Source organism: Nylanderia fulva, unplaced genomic scaffold, assembly GCF_048542155.1.
Source record: "Nylanderia fulva isolate GAGA-0341 unplaced genomic scaffold, ASM4854215v1 Scaffold24, whole genome shotgun sequence".
NCBI classification, from domain to species: domain Eukaryota; kingdom Metazoa; phylum Arthropoda; class Insecta; order Hymenoptera; family Formicidae; genus Nylanderia; species Nylanderia fulva.
Genome location: NW_028190304.1, coordinates 337869 through 357357, shown reverse-complemented (window position 1 = coordinate 357357; position 19489 = coordinate 337869). Strand labels below are relative to the sequence as shown.

General features: G+C 31.2%; 1 protein-coding gene across 5 annotated transcripts in view; it reads right to left on the bottom strand.

Annotated features, from left to right (window-relative positions):
* Positions 1–8930, bottom strand: part of LOC114934251 (protein gustavus-like) — a 284303-nt gene extending 275373 nt beyond the window's left edge. For 3 of the 5 annotated variants that reach the window (XM_085483229.1, XM_085483233.1, XM_085483232.1), the window contains exon 1: positions 8206–8930. The gene's annotated coding sequence lies outside the window, so the exon portion shown is untranslated. The remainder of the gene's footprint in view (positions 1–8205) is intronic. The other 2 variants (XM_085483226.1, XM_085483235.1) reach the window with 2 other exon arrangements.
* Between the last annotated feature and the right edge of the window lie 10559 nt (positions 8931–19489).

Here is a 19489-nt window from a genome sequence, read left to right as displayed (position 1 = left end):
AATTAAAAATTACATTTGTATAGTATAATTAAATTATTTTTATTACAATTTCTTATTTTGCAATGGTATTAAACACGCATCAAATATATGTATAAAAAAATTAATATTTGAATGTAATATTTATTTATTGTATTATTCAAAAAATTTTTTATTGTAGTATATACAAATTTAATTTTCAATTATATTACAATCAAATTTTTTTCTTACATTTTTCTTCATTTAATACAATAATATTAAACTTGCATAAAAAATAAAATTATTCTTTATACATTACATAAGTAATTTTATTTTTTATGCGAATTTAATACTATTGTATAAAATATTGAGAAAAATTGTAATTATAAAAAAATTTAATTGCAACATATAAATTTAATTTATAATCACGTAAACTCCTTTAATATTTGAGTCGTATATATAATACGGAACGCGAACGAATGTTTCTGTAATTACAAAATATTTATTAGAGATAAAACAATAAAAAGTGTTTTCTGCATCCGCCTAATGCGAAACTAAGAAGATATGAAAATGTCACCGGTGTTCGCGCTATAAAACTTACTTAACGCACTTTAATAGGGAATGAGCGGAAATGGGGGAATGGGAGGTTGAGGGAGAAGTAGAGGAAAGCTTCGGAATAAAGTTCTCAGGCAGCGCGGTTCGACTGCGAATGTCATGGACGGTGCGTCGTCGACACGTGACGTGGAAATTCGTTCTTCAGAAGCGCTATTCGATTCTTATCAGTTCTCACAAGCGTGGAGCCGTTGACCCGCCGAGGGTTCTGGCTACGAGCCCACACACGCACACGTTCACGCATGCACGCACCAGTTGGACAAGTGTACAGTGTGTACGGACACACTAGGTCTATACAGTCAAGACGTGAATGATAACGGGTGTTCGTGGGCGACTTGACGCGATATCTGCTTGGAACACAGGGTCCACGCACGCGTTGGACCTTGGAGAGATCTCCCAGTAAGGGACAACATGGCGGAACAGTGCAATAACTGTCAATTCGCTGAAGGAGGATGCCAACGACCTAACCGATGCTTTTATGTAGACCCTCGAATAATGTCACCTCTATGTTACGAGTAAAGGCCCCTGCACAATGCCAGGCGACATGCAATAGAGAAATGGAATAGGAAATATCCACCCAATAAGAAAAGGGATTATAGATATATTATTCTCTGCTCCTGTTGTTCTGGTTTTGATGACCTGTTTCCTGACATTGTGCAAAAGAAATCCTAAAGCCGTTCTGTTCAAATTTTTCTTTTTATTGGTTGAAAGGAAAAATAATTTTGCACGATTAAAGTTCATATAAAAATAAAGCGTAATTTTTTTTATGTTAACATAAAACGCTTTGTTTTTATATGTATTCTTTAATCCTGGAAAAGCATTTATTATTTTATTTAACCAGTAAAAAAAGAAGGGTGCGCAAAAATGATGTTTTATCGATGAAACAGAACGGCGTTTGGGATCCTCTTAAGGTTCACTTTACTCGTGACGTCAGATTGTTCTGAGATTGTCCTGCGGGTCAAGAATCACCGAGCAGCATTTTGACGACGACCGTTCATTGCTATTCACATCACGGAATGTTTCCACATCTCGGTGCTTTGAAATTTCGTATTCATTGATTCTCTGTCGTATGACAAATACAACTTTCGCGTATTACTCGAAAAAAATTTATTCAAAAAAAAAATGAAAACATCTCTTCAACTAATCCCAAAAATATTGTTGCCATTATTATTATCATCAATATTATAGCAATAATTATAAAAATAGGCATCTCTATTATTTTTTACTATGCATTTATAGTGGTAAATCCCACACATTTTTCTCTCAGTGAATTATTGTAATGGAATATCGAAAAACGCTATTGTTTTCCATAAATTTTGCATGTACATTCGCTCGCTCAATTTTTTTTAACGCGAGAGAGACGACTTTGATGAAAAAAGCCTTGAGAGCGACCAGAAATTTTCTATTTCGAGGCATGGTTCGTTGAAAATAAGTAAGGATATTTAAGCAAGAGACTGTGTACCTTGTTTACGGCGCGATATTATCCCCGAAGAAGCCTCCTTAAGGGAGTGCACAATTTCTCGCATACAAACTTTCCATGGGAATAGAAGAGGCGCCGTCATTCTATGGAGACTCGTAAAAAGCGGTGCGAGCGTGGTCTTATGAGTTTTAAATCGTGAATTATAACGCGGAGAAGTGAGAGAAGCTACTGTTTAGCTCTCTGGAAAGAATCCAAGTCACATTACTGCGAAACACTTATGTCGCTCTATATAGTAGGCGATATTGTACGATTTTAGAAGAGTAATTTTATATATAGAAGTAAAAAAATAAAAATACAAAAATATATGTTACAGATGTTTTTCCAAAAAGTATAATTTTTTAATTTACAATTTTTTGTCATTTAACGCGTTTGTGATATATGAATGCATCATTCTTATAACTACACTGAAAAAAGGTTGTTAACTTGACTAAATCGTTCAACTAAATACTATTTTGTTAATTGAACATGTATGTAGGAATATTTAAATTAAATATAACATATTAAATCTAACAAAACGTATATTTACCTTAAATATCAGTATATGTTCAATTAATAAAATAAAGTAATTTAATGGAACGATTTAGTTAACAATTTTTTTACAGTGCTTTCAGACACATTTTTATTACTTGGCTTTTTGTAATTATATAAGTTTTATTGAGAAGAATTATTTATATGAGATGACTTTTTTGTATCTTTTTAATTAAATACTTGTATGTTTATTACGCATATAGAGTAATTATAATAGAGCAATATTCTAATTAAGAGTAGGTATACTAAATACTTTAAAGTAGAAATTTCAGTCTCGAATTTTGTCTCTCGAAATTATTATAAAAATATTACATTATAATTGTAAATAAATACAAAGACGACAAATATAATTAATTTGCTAAATAAATTTTCCGCGATAGAGAATTCAAATAAAAATTATTTTTATTTCTTTCCATTCTCGATTTTAATATAAAGCACGTATTTTTATGGCAATATTCGCGAGTTGAGGTAGTCGAAAAAAGTAATCTTGTCTACCTAATTATGCGAAATCGGCCAACGCGATGATATTACCATCCAAATTCGCGGTCCGACGATGCACTGGTAATTTATTTTAGCGCGACGTGACGCGCTGCTGAATCGAAAAAATTGCGAACGAGACGAGTGATCCCGTTTTCGCAACATGTGTATAAATACATATATATGTACGCATGTGTGTTTCAGCGCGTGAATTTGATTATGTCGCATTGACATTTAAAAAATGCGAAAATTTAAATAAATAAAGAATTCGGAGAAAAATCGCACTGCTCAATTTCTGATTTTGAATATTGCAAAATTTGTCGATTGATCAATAGAAATGTTTAATCTCTTATTTATTATAATTAAATTGAAATTTTTTAATATTTAAAAATAACATTCTCAATATAATGAATAGAATAAAAATATAATGTACAATTCTGAAATGTTACATATATATATATAACAAAAATCCATACAATTTCGTTATCAAAAAAATGTTATTTTTAAAAATAAAAATTTCTACTTAATAAAAAAATGTGATTTAAAATTTTGTTTCGTGGCTCAGATTTGCAGATAAAGTTAAGGATAGCTAAGAGTAACGAAGGACAGTTATCGGATGATCGTTGCTTCGAGCAGGAACGAAAAATAGCGACGTGTTTTAAGATTTATCAAGAACGAAATTACACACGCGAAGTGGGCTGTGAAATAATGATTATAGGTTATTCTTTTTAGCTGAAAGTCCTCCCTCTTTTCGAGTCCGGATCAACTTGACCTTAACTCGTAACTTTCGCTTTGTAACATCATAACTCGTGGTATAAATAAACGCGTGGCATAATATATTATCTACGATAGTAAAAAAATAAAATCTCGAAATAAAACACAAATTAATTTCATTGATTTGTATCAATTAAGATTTCAAGTTTCAGAGAGAAAGAGACAAAGACTCCAAGAGTCTATTTTAAATTAAATTTTAATTAATGAGAATTTTAATTTGTGAGAATAATATCCTGGAATATATCTTTTCGAAGAAATAAATAAAATCATCATGGAGTAAGAAAGTTTTCAAATGCAACAATTATGTAAAAGATAGTTATAAAAAGAATATAATAAATGCATGATTTGCATAACGTTTAAATTATAATTTTAATTGATATTCATCGATATTCATTAAATAATTACAATTCAGAATTTTGTAATTCTAATTCAGAGAATTAAGAACAATTATTTTTGTTGTGATAAAGCGATTATTTTGGTTGAAATAACAAATAAAATAATAAAAAGGAATAAAGAATTCCGTCATCTTTAAGATTTATAGAAAAGTCGAGTGTAATTTTTGTTTATAGAATTAAAAGAAATAAATTTAAAAGTATTATATCTTAATAAAGAATGATAACTCGGATAAATTGTAAATTTATGAATAAGAAAAAATTATTCTCTCATACTAACAAAAATAACTGATAAACTAAGAAAAATGTATTATCTAATTAATTTAATAAATGTCAAAAAAATATTGACAATTTAATAAATATTAAAATTGCATTATACATAAATTTACAGTCCGTAATAAAATATTCAATTGTAAATTTCAAGAAATTGAACAAAAAATTAAAACCACTAGTTCAGGCTTAGTTCAAGCCGAGCAACACCAGTCGTGCGAAACAGAAGGTGTTCGAGAGATTTCTTATGCGAGAGAAAAGCAACGAAAATAATCGCCGAGAGAGTTAATCACGTAATTAACATTCTGACAAAACATCAGTATACGCGAGATTTAACGTTCGCGCTTACGTAAAATGTGCGATCGCGAGAATAGCATTTCCTCTCGATGAGAAAGAAATTATCGACACAAACATCGCTAAAAAAACAGAAGAGACGTTACGCTGCTCGTAATATCCGCTAAATGCGTGATCTTTGCGAAATGTTTTCGTTACAATTAGACACAGTGCATAATGTTGCCGTTATCGCGAGTTAATCGCACAAACTCAATTTGCCAGCCGGCACATCGCGATTTTCACGATAGCTTGAGCCGAAGGCACACAAAATAAATTACATCGGTAAAAAGCAAACGGATTAGGAGAGATTGATTGAGCGGATTGAATTATAGAAAAGAAAGTACAGAAAATCGATTCTTGTAATTTTACTTATTCTGTATCAGGAAATCCTAACATTAATCGAATAAGAAAATTTTCAAATACAATTATAAAAGAAAACTATAAAAAATTATAACAACTGTGTATGATATTTATAACCATTAAATTATACATTTATTCTTGTTGATAAAGCTATTATTTTGCTTCAAATAAAAAGAAATAAAAAATTCCGTCATATTTAAAATTTGAATATAATTTGTTTATAGAATTAAAACAATTTAAAAGTATTATAATTAAATAAAAAATAATAAATCATAAATTCATGAATATAAGAAAAAATTTTTTTCATATTGATAAAAATAATGTAATTGGTAAATTTAAAAATTTAATTTTAATAAATATTCCTAAAATTACATTATATAATTCTTACTTAATAGTCTATAGTAAAATATTGTGTGTGAATTGTGGTTTTAAAAAAAATTAAAAATAAAATTATAATAAAACATTAAATTATAAATTTAAAAAATAAAAAAACATTTAATAATAATAAAATATGTTCTTACATAATAATTTAATTGTTCTATATTTGATTTATTACCCGAATACCGAAAATGACTCGTTCTCAGCGACGTTTTAATTGGTCGTTAACACAAATAAATGTCACGCAAGATACTTCTTGTGCCACGACTCTAAGACTAGTCTAGTTCCTAGATCCGTCATAACAATCTTGTTAATTCGCGAGAAGAAGTTTCTCCTTCTCGCGAGTACGAGAAGTCGTAAAAGACCTCAACATCATCGACCTGGCAAAAACGCATGCGAACACGCTCGCCGGCGGCTCGCTGGTTTGATAAATCGGCGGAAGGAATGCGATGCGCGCGCGGCGCATCAGCTGATCGAAGAAAAACATCCGTGCGTTCATTCGCGCGGGGCTGCCGGGAATTTCACGAGATCAATACGTGCATAGAGAGCGCGGCGAGGTTCATCTCACTCTCTCCGTCTATATCTATCTCTATCTCGATGCCAATTAATTTTCGTAGAGAGCTTGATTAAAATTAGATTTAAAAAAAAGCAGCTTCAAAGCTGCACACTGAAGGAGAAAGTACGGGATACACTTTATACGCTGTTATTTATTCCGAGAGTCATTATTCCGGAGAGATGATACATCGCTAAAGAGATTTTCAACTAATCAAACTCGAACGCGCGTGTGTTACTCGAATAAAATGATATAAACTCAAATAAATAATGTTATATAATTAACGTATTATACTTTCCGGTTTTATCGGTTTTATTGAAAGTTTTATTAATAAATAATCTGTGCAAATATGCATCATGAAAATCGTTTAAATAATTATCTCGTATATTCTGTTACACATTTTAATAATATATATTATCGAGTAATACGAATACTTGGGAATTTTATTCGGAACATAATATGTTCTTATCAATCTGTGTTTTGCATTTTTAATGTGAAGAACGTGACGATAACCATACGCGATAAGAATATCGCGAGAGAAGAAGAAAAAACAATGCACTTAATCGCGAAAGATACATCCGGCCCATAGGTATATATATATACACACATATATAAGATGTCTGACATAAGGTGTCACACAGAAAATATACAAGTAAATCTTGTTATGTAGAGACAATTTTTCCTCAGCAAAAATATAGAAGCATTAATAATTTTTGGAGTATAAGCGATTGAAAATAAAGGGTTTTTCGCAAACTAAGCCTTATGAAAATAAAATACTAAGAAAACCATATTCTCCAATTAATTTCAAGTAGAGTTTACTTTAATAAAATTTTAATTTAAGGTTCAGTTATAAAGATAGATGATGGCAAAAATTGGGAACATCCAAAAAATGATGGTCTCCGTCGACATTTTTGCTGAGAAAAAATCATCTCCAATTAACGAGATCTACTTGTATATTTTCGGTGACACTTTATGTCAGACACCCTGTACATATTACATATATACATATATATTGTCATCAAACGTCAAGCGAAACATGTGTGATTTGCAAGGTCGTTTTATGCATAATTGTGAAACAAATACTTCCCACACGTTCCAAGGGTATGTCATGGTTGTAAAATTTTTTGTGCGCTTAGACATTTTTTTAACGCAGACAATCTCGATTCCGATAATTTTCTAGAACTTGTATAAGATATGTATATCGTGAGAGAGAAAAAGATGCATAAATATACATACTATTTAATAGTACGTCAATTCTCGTATAAAAAGAGCACGCGAAGAAAAAATATGATACATAATGCAAAATTAATATCCATTACATATTTGTGTAATATTAATTCAGTGTAATTGTATTCAACAGAAAAAAAGAAAAAGAGAGATTAATTTATTTATATATTTTATTTTATAAAAATTATAATAAACACTCTTTTTCTCTCTTTCTTTCTTAAATGACGTCATTAGAAATCAAAATGATTGTATAGCTTGTTATAAGTAGGGCTTAATTAAAATATATTATTTTAGTCAATTCTCAAAATTTTTTAAATAAAAGTCGATGCAATTATCAGTGAATTCATATAAATAAATATAGAATAAATATCAGGTTTGTATAAAAATTGATAAATTGACATCTATGTAAAACTTGATATATTTGCATAAAAACAAATAAAATTATCAATTGGCCTACTTTCGCGTTTAACAAGATTAATAAATCTCGCGCGAATCAAATGCATATGATAATTTTAGCATTCGCAGATCTTTCATGAAATCTCGCAATTATCGAAAAGAAATAATTCTGAGAAGAAATGAGGACAGAATTACGTCAGGGTCATTAAACGCGACGCGTTACTCTATATCAGGAGCCAGCTGATTGCTCCAGCAACGCTCGCGAAAACACTTATTCGGGTAAGTGTGCAACGACAGGATACAAAAAAAAATCTGAAATTCGCGTCTGAAAAGAATCTCGCGCGGAAAAAAGAAAAATCGAGATCTCGCGCGCGCGCGACTCAAATTCCACGCGCTCGCGTTTCGCTCGATACGGAAACAATTCGATATATATATATATATATATATATATTTAAAATGCGTGTACCAACCTCGATCGTTGGTCCAGTTTCGAACGCTGTCAGTCACACCCCTGTGTAGGCCTCCTATCTCACCTTGCGTGCTTCTTTTTCCACCTGCAGGAGCGGGCCTAGATAGGCAGCTGTCAAAATTTGACGTTTCGCTGGCCGATGACAGATCTCACACACACTCGCGAAAATCGCGTTCCTATTCTTTCTCACGAGAGATGTACGTATTCGGAGGGGTCTATACAATCTTTCACACCGCGAAAAATCTGGATCTTCCTCCTTCCCTCTTCAAATGCACTCGCTCCCCGCGCGTTCTCTCGTCTACGTACGACGTCTCGCTCTCTCTATCCCTCCCTCTCTCTCTCTGTCACTTTATCCCCTTTCTTTATCACCGTACAACACACAGAAAATAGCAACCCTACTACTATACTATACTCTCGCGACCAGGCGAGCCAATGCTCGGCCAACTCGCGGCACTGACAACGGATCAGACGGACAGGAGGGCGTCCGTGATCCGCGAGTAGAATAACGGTAGAGGCGGCGGATATATCGCGCTACCTCGGCGCACGGACGGACCTCACTTCCGGCGTTCGGTAGGGAATAATTCGCGTGGCATCCGATCGCGCACTACCGGAGTCCGCCGAGTCCACCGCTGAATTTGGGAAAGAAAACGCACCGCGAACGCGCGACAGTCCCGTTGTTTACGACGCGGCACCGCGTACGTTCTGCAATTGCTCCTGCATCCCGTTGGCATCACTGTATATGCGTGCAGTTGATCGCGACAGCTGGTCGTCCGCTGCGCCGCGAGATGACGTCAGAAGACACGTGCCGCTCCGTCGATAAATTTGTGCGCGTCGATAATGCAACGACATATTTCGCTTGAATCAACTGCGCAATTTCGACACATCATATACGCGGTATATTTGTTTCAATTATATATATTGACAATGTTGTGCTTAGATCATTTTAAAATTAGCTAGATAAAGATGAGATAAAAATATGTTAATAATCAATAAGTAAATAATAAGGCGTTTTAGACGAGCGGTTATTACATAACAATATAATACAAAAATATGTTAAACAATATTATAATAATATGTTCAATAATGCAAAAATTTGTAAATTTATCTTAGATAAGAAGAAGATGATTTTGTTTTAAATATCTAGATAAAAATGGCGATAAAAATTAGATGGCGATTAATCTAGATAATTTTCATTGAATTTTTATTATGTCTCAACATAATTTTAATTGTTGAATTATTATTATGTCGCCACATAATAAAAATTCAATGAATTAAAATTAAACAAGAGATTAAACAAGGAATTCAATGATACATCAGAAAACGTGTCAATATCATTCGCGCTAATAAATAAAAGACACGTTATCAAATTTCAATAATATATTATATACATATATAATATATTAAATAATAGTTTATAACATTGTAAATAAATTAAAAAAAAATCATTTATTTCAATTTTATCTTAAAATTTTTATACTCTGTAAAATATATATATTCTAGCAATTTTGTGCAAAGTTACAAGATAATATATCGACCGAATTTTAATATTTTCTATATTTAAGAATTAAATATTTAATTTTTTTAATTTATGTTTTAAAGATTATATTCCGAAGTCATTATTAAGTAATAAATTTTATTAATTATTTAAATAACCATACTATTTTTGCTAACTAATACTCCTCACATCTAACAGATGTCACTAATTGTTAGTTTCTTTACATTTGTGCAATTAAGCATTTTATGTAATAATAGTACACATTTAACATTGCGTTTACATTCCAGAAATGACAAAATATGAACGTTTTGTTTAGCATCTTGACGATTTAGTTTAACTTTTTCTCTTCATTTTTTTTATATTCTTGTGTAATGCTGCAAACACAATTAGTTGAATTCATTTATTATTTGTTTTAAATTAAATAATTTTTATTTTAGGAATTCTATAATATTCAAAAGTATATAAATTATTTTATATAATTTTAATATGGAATAATATATATTATACGTTTTTTTATATAATTATATTATCAAACTTATATTAATATTAGCTTTTATAACTTTTTATTGTTTAATTCATTTATATTTTCACACATATTATATTTAGTATTTCTAAAATAAAAGAATCATATTTATAAATTAAAAACGATTCATGTATTTTATGCACTAATATAAGCACAGGAATATGAAAAATTGAAAAAAAGAAATTAAAATTGTCGAGAGGCACGAAATTAATGTTATTAATATTTTGTGACGTAAAATATATATATATAAATGCAATGTCGAATTAATTTTTAATTATAAGTGCAATTTTTCGATATTGGTTGAGTCAGCTGACAAAATGGAACATATGCGGATGTGTGTTTGTCAATGCTGTTTAGGTATCGAAACGTAAAAGGTATCGAACCGGAGAACCTCAGGGGTCTTTTAGACATAACATCTCGCGCCACGAGAGTCCTTTGTTAAAGTCTTCTCCTTACATCTCAATTTTCTCGCTCTTTCCTCGCTTCCACTTCTCAAAAACTTGATTGCTCCAATCGGGATTTTTAAAGTCGACTTTTGTAATAATCTACGCTAAAAGAATAAGATAACTATCAAAAACACTATGTGACAAAAAAATTGTATATTAATATTAATATCTCGTACATTCAAAAGCATCAGCTGTAAACATAAAGAACACCCTCGATGATCGAAAAGCATAGAGTTAATAATATAATTAATGATGGAAATCGAAGATGTGTATTATGTGTATTTGAAATAGATGCATTTACCATATAAGGAAAATACAGAATATAAAAGGCATATTTTGCATTTTGCATTTGAAATAACTTTTTTCCAAAATTATTTTACATATTTCTCCATTTTTCATTACTCATTTTCTATTTTAAATATATTTTTCTTGTAAATTAAAATTTAATCAATATATCAGTAATATGTGTATATGTGTGCAACATAATGGTGTCGTTGGTACCACGTTCTTATCTGTCTTTTGGTATCACTGATTTTAATTATAAAAGTTTGTAGAAAGAAAATCGGAAATTCTCTTTTTGAACAATTTATTTTTCTACAAACATGTTTCACTTTTAAAAAGCATTGCAATCAAAATGTCATTTTAAAATAATAATTGAACTTTGATCTGTATGCAACATAAGCAAACATTTGTTGTCCCAAACATATGTAAATGTTTATGTAATTCAATTTTTGTAATTTCAAGTTTATATTTAAAAAATGAGAATTTAAATATAAGAAATAATAAGAAACAAGAGTGCAAATATATACAAAATGATTTTGATTTAAAAACTATTTTAAAAAATACCTATCTTCCATTTCCCATTTTTCTTTTCCTAAATAGATGTCTAAAACCCATTTTGTATTTTGCATTTTCAAATAAAAAAGTTCTAAATATTTTGCGTTTTTTATTTCAAATGAGTTCATCTTTGGTGAAAATCACACATAATCGAGATCCAGATTTTCCCTAACTCCTATCTCACCTTCTAAATAATTCCTTTTACACTTTACGCTATCATATCATCGAAGCAACTTCATTTCCGTTCTAATCCGTAGTGCATCGCGTCTAAGCGACTTAAAGGTAACATTCAGGGAAAGTACAAAGTCTCTCTTGCTCTCGTCTTCGACTATAATAAATTCGTTTATCATTCCATCTGCATGGACGTGGCATTACGTGGCTGTAAGATACAGAGGCGAACGACTATGGGAGAAAGAACGACAGAATGAGGAAGGTGGACGATCGGTGAAGAAAAAGAGGGAGAGGAAATGATGGGAACAGCAGGTGGGGTTCCTCGTCTTCGTGTTCGCAGCGACCTGTGCTCTGGTCGCGGCGATGGTCATTTGTGGGAGCTGAACCCTTAGCTTAGCTCAGCTCTTCGGCTTTGAGGGAAAGAGGGGACGAAATGTCTCTCGCGATCCCACGACGAGATACCGGACACGCTACAACCCCTTTCCCCTTAACCCTCCGAATGATGTCCACGCTGCGACACACGCCATTCTCTCCCTCTCTCTCTCTCTCTCACCTCTTTCCGGAGACGTCGAGATTGTCTTCGAGGGGGATTAGGCGAGGGCGCGCAAAAGAACGTGTACTTTTACCACGACCGCGGAAAGAATTGCCTCGACACGCAAGAGAGAACCGAGAACCTGTCCCTCATGATGAGGAATACCGACAACGACGAGTCCGCTCTCGCGTAAATAACGTCGCGTTTAACGTTATTTATATAGCAACGCGCATACATGTATATACGTGATTTGCGAAACAAACCGACTGACAAATTGTCATCTATCTGGCCGATTTGATTAAATATAAATACGTTAATGCAAATTGTTATTAACCGGCTATAATCAGCTGTTCGAACTATGTCTCGCAATGTATATGACAGCCAGGAAAAAATCGATTTTTGCGATTTAAGCAATATTTATTTCATATTTATTGTGAAACTTCTGCATTTTTATAGAGATATTAAAAAGATCGAAATTATTTGTATCTATAATTGAATTTATATACATATGTTTCAATGAATTATAATAATAAAAAGATAAAAATAAGAATATACAAATATATTTTTATTAATTATTTTTTTAAATGCGAAATTTATAAATAAGGCAGTTATTAAAGATATATTATAATCTACCATGACATTTAAAGCTACGAGATTTTCTAAGAATTTTAACATGTAATTATTTTTTACAAAAAATTAAATATGTAAATATATATAATCTACAAAATATTTTTACTTTTTATTTTTACTATTAAAATAAGAAAATTTTTATTTAGATTATATTTTTATATACTCACTCTTTAAACAAGCGGTACACTTAAAATTTGAAAATTCACCAAATTTCAAATGACAATAACTTCGTAAATAATAAAGATAGAAAGGTTTCTAAAAAATGGAAATAAAGTTTGGAATCTTTACTTTAAGAATCTATTTATTTCAATGTTGCGAGATAAATTTATTAAAAATGGCGGATGACAAAACGATAACATGTAAAAATAAAAAATATGATCCAAGTTTGCCAAGGCACATAGCGTGAGTCAAATGTCGCAACTCAATAGGATAAAAAGCATATGATAGTACAGAGTTTTCTCTTTAAAATGCTTTTTTACTCATCTCGATACGATGATTTTTCGCAGAGTTATTCGCATTTAAATAAAAAAGCTGCTTTTTACTGTAAATGCGAATAACTCTGCGAAAAATCATTGTATCGAGATGAGTAAAAAAGCATTTTAAAGGGGAAACTCTGTACTATCATATGCTTTTCATCCCATTGAGTTGCAACATTTGACTCAGGCTATGTGCATTAGCAAACTTGGACCATTATTTTTCTATTTACATGTTTTTGTTTTGTTATCCGCCATTTTTACTAAATTTATCTCGCGACATTAAAATAAATAGATTCTTAAAGTATAGATTCCAAGCTTTAATTTCATTTTTTAGAAATCTTTCTATCTATATTATTTACAAAGTTATCGTCATTTGAAATTTGGTGATTTTTTCCAAAGTTTAAATGCACCGCTTTTTTTGGAGTGAGTGTACTTGATCTTTTTTGTAATAAATAAATTGCATATTAACAGTAAAATTGTTAGAAAATTTTATAATAAAATATCTAATAGTTGCTTATTAATAGCTGCTCTATTTAGTGATTTGTAAATTAAACAAATTGAAATTATCAAGCCTTATTTTTAATGTTTCCAACTTTAAACTACATTTCCACAAAATAACACATTTTCCAAGAAGATATAGCTTATACGAGGATAGACGTCTGGAGAAAACAAAATGCATATCTCGGGGCTATTTTCCAACCCCTGATAGGGTTACGCGCTGACGCGTCGTAACGTCTTGTCGAAGGTTCATGCAGTCATGTGCGGTGCGTGTGAGATTGTACGCACGACGGACACGCGACTTCTTCCTGTCTCACCTCGTGTGTTCACCTCATGTTTCTCTTCCGCCTCTTCGCCACCCTAGCTATCCTCAAGCTCAAGTTAATATATTCGTTTTTCATCGTCTTCATGACACAAGAGAGAGCCGCGCCTCGTCACGGTCCTTGTCAGTAATTATAGGGGCGTTTGTCTATGACGAAAGTTACAATAATGCAATAAGAGCTATAATGATAAAAATAACGTGTTATACAGGATTTTAATGCTATATAAAATATGAGAGAATATACACATTATTAAATGTTATGTTTCAGATGAGTCAAATAAAGAATGCAGAAATTTAGTAATTTATAAATATAATGTTAGATAAAGTCAATTCCAACAAAAATCTTTAGTAATATATATGTATATGCAGAAATAATATCAAAATAATATTTCAATTTTTGTTTGATGCGAGTTTAATATCATTGCCAAAAAATGGAGAAAATTAAAAAGTAGAGAATAATATATATTTTTCTTGAGTTTGCAAAAATATATTGAAAAATTGTCATCGCAAAAATTGCGTAGTTTTTGACAGCTCTTTTAATATCAAGCGCGCAGCGACCAAATTTGCTTGTTGTTTTGTCCGCCGAATGCGTAATAGTCAAAGTCAGCTGGTTAATTAACTTTAAATTAATATTTTATTTTCAATTGATTCTTATTCTTTGCTGGTTTTTAAATTTTAAGGAATTTACTAATTTTCGACATTTATATTATATATTATATCTTTGATACAATTAAAGATTAATTTTTAATTTTTGAAAATACTTATAACATATATTAAATGCGTATAGATTATTCACACAAACAAAAGAGTATTCGAAGTAATATTTAAAAAAATTGAAAATATATATACACTTGTAGAAAGCTGCATTAAATGATTAATGACAAGAATTTTAAAAAAATGAAAACTATTAAAGATGCTCATAAATAAGAATTTGGTGAAGTTTTGAAAAATAAAAAAAGTGCTATTATGAAAAAATATAATCTTAGAAGCTTTTTAATTCAACAAACGTTATTTGAAACATATTTTATTTTTTATTTATGTATAATATAAATCATTGATGTAAATACTAAATCTATTAGGCTTATATGATATGTAATATTATTTATATTTTATTTTTGTTTATTTTATAAATATTAATATAATACATTATAATAATTAAAACTAAAGTAAACAATATGCTAAAATTGACGCATTTTTTAATACATTTACATTGCAATTATTGATGTAATTAAATTAAATATTAATATTTCTAAATAAAATTTGTTTTACATGTAAATTAAATTGATTATTTATTGATTTATTTAATATAAACTTTGAAATTATGTTATATATACTTTGACATTTAGCAGAGAACTAAGTTTTGTTAATTAAAACTTTTTAATTTTTTTTACTTGTATTAATTTTTAATTTTTTTACTAATTTTTAATATAATGTTTTTTGTGCTTTGTTTTCTTTTTATTAAATTTTCAAGATATATAGTATTGGAATTTATAATAATTGTTCACATTTTCAATAATTTTTTATAATTTTTTTTGGTTAAAGTATTTTATTTTTAATTGGCGAAATTTTTTTAGTTAAATTTTTAAAGTTACAATAACTAAAATAACAAAGCGGCTGATAGATGGAGCATGTTTTATACTAGCTAACAAGAGAAAAAAGTATAATAAATATCGAAGGCATGTCCTCTGATTGAATCCATTCCGTGTTTCATATTCAGGATACGTCGCTACTGCGACATAATCATATAAAGAGCAGGAAGACCGTATACCGGTCACTCGCAAGAGCGGTATGATAAGCGGTGCACATGTACAATGTACAATACATATACTTGTCGTGAGTACTCGCGGTACTCACGTGGGGGTATCGTGTGGGGCACACACAGTCCGATATCAACGTGAGACACGGCAACGCAGCTACTCTGGACATGCCACCGAGATCACCGGCCCGATATCGCCCGCTGGTATTTATGGCCGCCGAGATTTCGCATTATTAGAGCCATTTACCGTTTTCGCCCTATAATATCGCGGTGTATGCCCGCGCCGAGATTGCCGAGAGGCGCCTCGAATCGTGAATCGTGAATTTAAGGGATCGATGGAGGCTGAAGGTAATTTCGGAAGACTTAGAGCCGATCAGATATAAGTTACGTCTTAAGTCCCCCCAAGTACCTTCGACCACGACATAGTATAAAAGTACGGAGATATTATTTTGCGCACGTGTCTCGAGTATTTAAATTAATCAAATTATATAGCTGTTTTAGTCGAGCAATCGAATAAATAAGTTAATTTCTTTTTTTTTTTTTTTGACAATCTTATCAACGTGTTCATTTCGCGATGATAATAATCAACATCCAATTCCATTATTTGATTGAATTTTTAATTATTGTAAATATAGGAAAATATAAAAATAATGTAATTATAAATTATAAATTTTTATTTTGTAATATAATTATATTATAAAATAATATTAAATTTTTTTCTCCCTCTTTGTAATATAAAAAATCAAATTAACCCGAAAATTAACTGTAATTTTGTACGACATCAATTATTTGTCTGATAATAATCATTTCGGTAATAACCATATAACGATCGTATATATAATTGTCGTGTCTCCATATTTACCGTAGGTAGAATTACAGATGTACTACGCGAGACATCGCTTAATGTTACTATTATTAAGTACAATTATGTCATAAATTACAGTTTGGTAAGTTTAATTAGGGCGTTGTTACACGTGCCGCGTAAAAGCGACTCATCCGCTCTTGCTGGAAACAATGACACTTATTAAAACATATTACCAAATGACCTCCCACATTGCGTTCAACCGTGACCATAAAATAAGTAGACAAATAAGGGTGATATCCCTTTATGACAAATTACGCTATCACGTGTCTTTCCATTATCGCAACTTTTCAATTTTCGGCATGAAGATTATTGAGCAGGTCTCGACAGTTCGTCAAGAGTTTACCATTTATTTTTAGAATACCCTCTCTCTGAAATACGTAGACGCCAAAAGAATCCCCTTACTTTAAGAGGGAAAGCCTCTAAAAATTGATATTAGCAAAATATTCCTAATTTATAAAACTGTAGACAAAATGAGATTTATTTTATAAAACAAAGAAAGATTATAAAGAAAATAAAGACATAATAATATACCTATAAAACCCAAACATGATACACGAGATCTGAATTCGGAACGATTAAATTAAATGTTATGTTGGATTATGTTATACATTGCGTCTTCTTTTTCTTTTTATTAACTTCATCCAGTTTTCAAATAAATTAATTAAATAAATAAATTAAGACATTGAATGACAAACACTGTATTGCACTGTAAATTGCAATATTAAACATTGTTTATGTCAAATTAACAATGTTTACAATTCTTTTATAAGATTGCTATATTACTAATTTTTCAACCCTATCTATACAATACCTTCGATTTAATCTGCATTGCTAATGTATATAAGGATCTCCAGGTCGGAACTTTTTTTTGAGCAAGATTATCTCGTTAATGATTAGAAGTTCAGAAACGATAGAGAGTGGCGACACACGATAGGCTCTGGTATACTGACAGGAGAGAAACCATCCATTCCTACATTAAACCACATTATCGCCAGCGTTAACATTCGTCTTCCAGGATGCATTGTCCTGCGATCCAGCTGGGGCAAGGTCCTCATCCGTCTCCCATTCAGGGTCGTGGGTCTCGACATTTCCGAATCTCCGAGGCGCTCCATTGTGCTCGGCCCTCACGCTGCTCTCCAGCCCTTTCCGTTGCTATCCCTTCTCTCTCGCCCTCGTTTCTTTATCTATCTCGCTTCAACTCGCTCTGCTCTTTATATAACCTCCGCTCCGTCTTCTGCTCCCGGTCGTCCTCTCTTTCCATGCTCGGAGTCCTCTCGTCCAGAGGTAATACGGTACTTCGAGGAGCCACCCGAAGGGGTGGATCGAGGGGGTCGCGCTCAGTAGATGGGGTTTTTCGGGGTGGCGACATGGAATCCGGGAATTCGTGTCTCGCGGGGTAGTCTCGGTAGGAGCTCTATCGATTCTCAACCAGACATACCATCCTCCGCGAATATATCTCGTGCGGGATCCCAGAGTATAAAACTCATCTCGAAAGTTTCCTTGTTGCGGTGGTATATCCGAAGAGTTTCCACACTATTTGGAGGGAGAAAAAGATTTCGACATTGTAACACTAATAATTATAGAAAAAGGATTAAAGTTTTAACAAGACGTGAAGTTGATAACAAGTCCCTTATATCTAAATCTTACGTATTGTTGGATTGTGCGATCATATTATTTTGTGATGTAATAAATTTTAATTTAACGATTTGTGACATTTTATGCCGAGAAGAAATGTTTTTTATACATAAAAACACTTTTATGAAAGAAAGTTTCGTGATTATATATGTATTCGCAACATTAAAAAAAAAGAAGTAACGTATATCAAATAATCAACGATACAAATTTACGGCAATAAGAGGAATAAGAGCAAAATAACTATACACCTGTATTCTTCCCTGAAAAGTTACACTTCTCCAAAGAAGAAGGTGAAAATTAGGTTTTTAATTTTTTCTCAAATTTTGGACAAGTTAAAAAATAAAATTAAATATTTTCCACTAAAAAGGATACTTCTATTAATATTTTTTTTTATCTTCTCGTATCATTATAAGGGGCTAAAATTAACAACCCTTATTCAATTTTTTATTAGAACTTTTTAACGGACCAAAATATGATTATCTAAAAATATGCGTTAGAAAACTTGATTTCTTTAAAAGGTTTTCTTTTATTTTTTTTCATAAAATCAATATTTAAAAAAAAAAGTAAAAACTTAATTTCCACTTTCCTCTTTGGAAGAGTATAACTCCTTAGATAGAGATATATAGGAATATATGTATACGTATATAAAAAAATCCTCTTTAATTTTTGATACAAAGTCATCTAAAAATTTTCGCACTTATTTAGAAATACTCTATGTATTATATATTAATTTTCGATAAACTATTACAATTTTTATCAGCTCCAATTTCTACGTCCACCTAATTGAATAAACACAACCTGCATAGCACACAATTATGACATATATATAATAAATTATAAATATATATACACATCGTTATAATAAAATATTTAAAGCGTTATATATCCCTTATATTTATCACTGCCATAATAATTTCGAGCGGTTGCTCATAACACAAGAGGACGTCGATCGGGGATTGTAGAAGCAGATTGTGGGAAATGACGACGTCGAGTATCGAGAGAGAGAGAGAAGGGGATGAGGAAAAAGGTGAGGGAGAGAGGACCGCAATATCACGACGATAAATCCATCGGGAGTTGATCAGGCGACACTCTGCAGCCA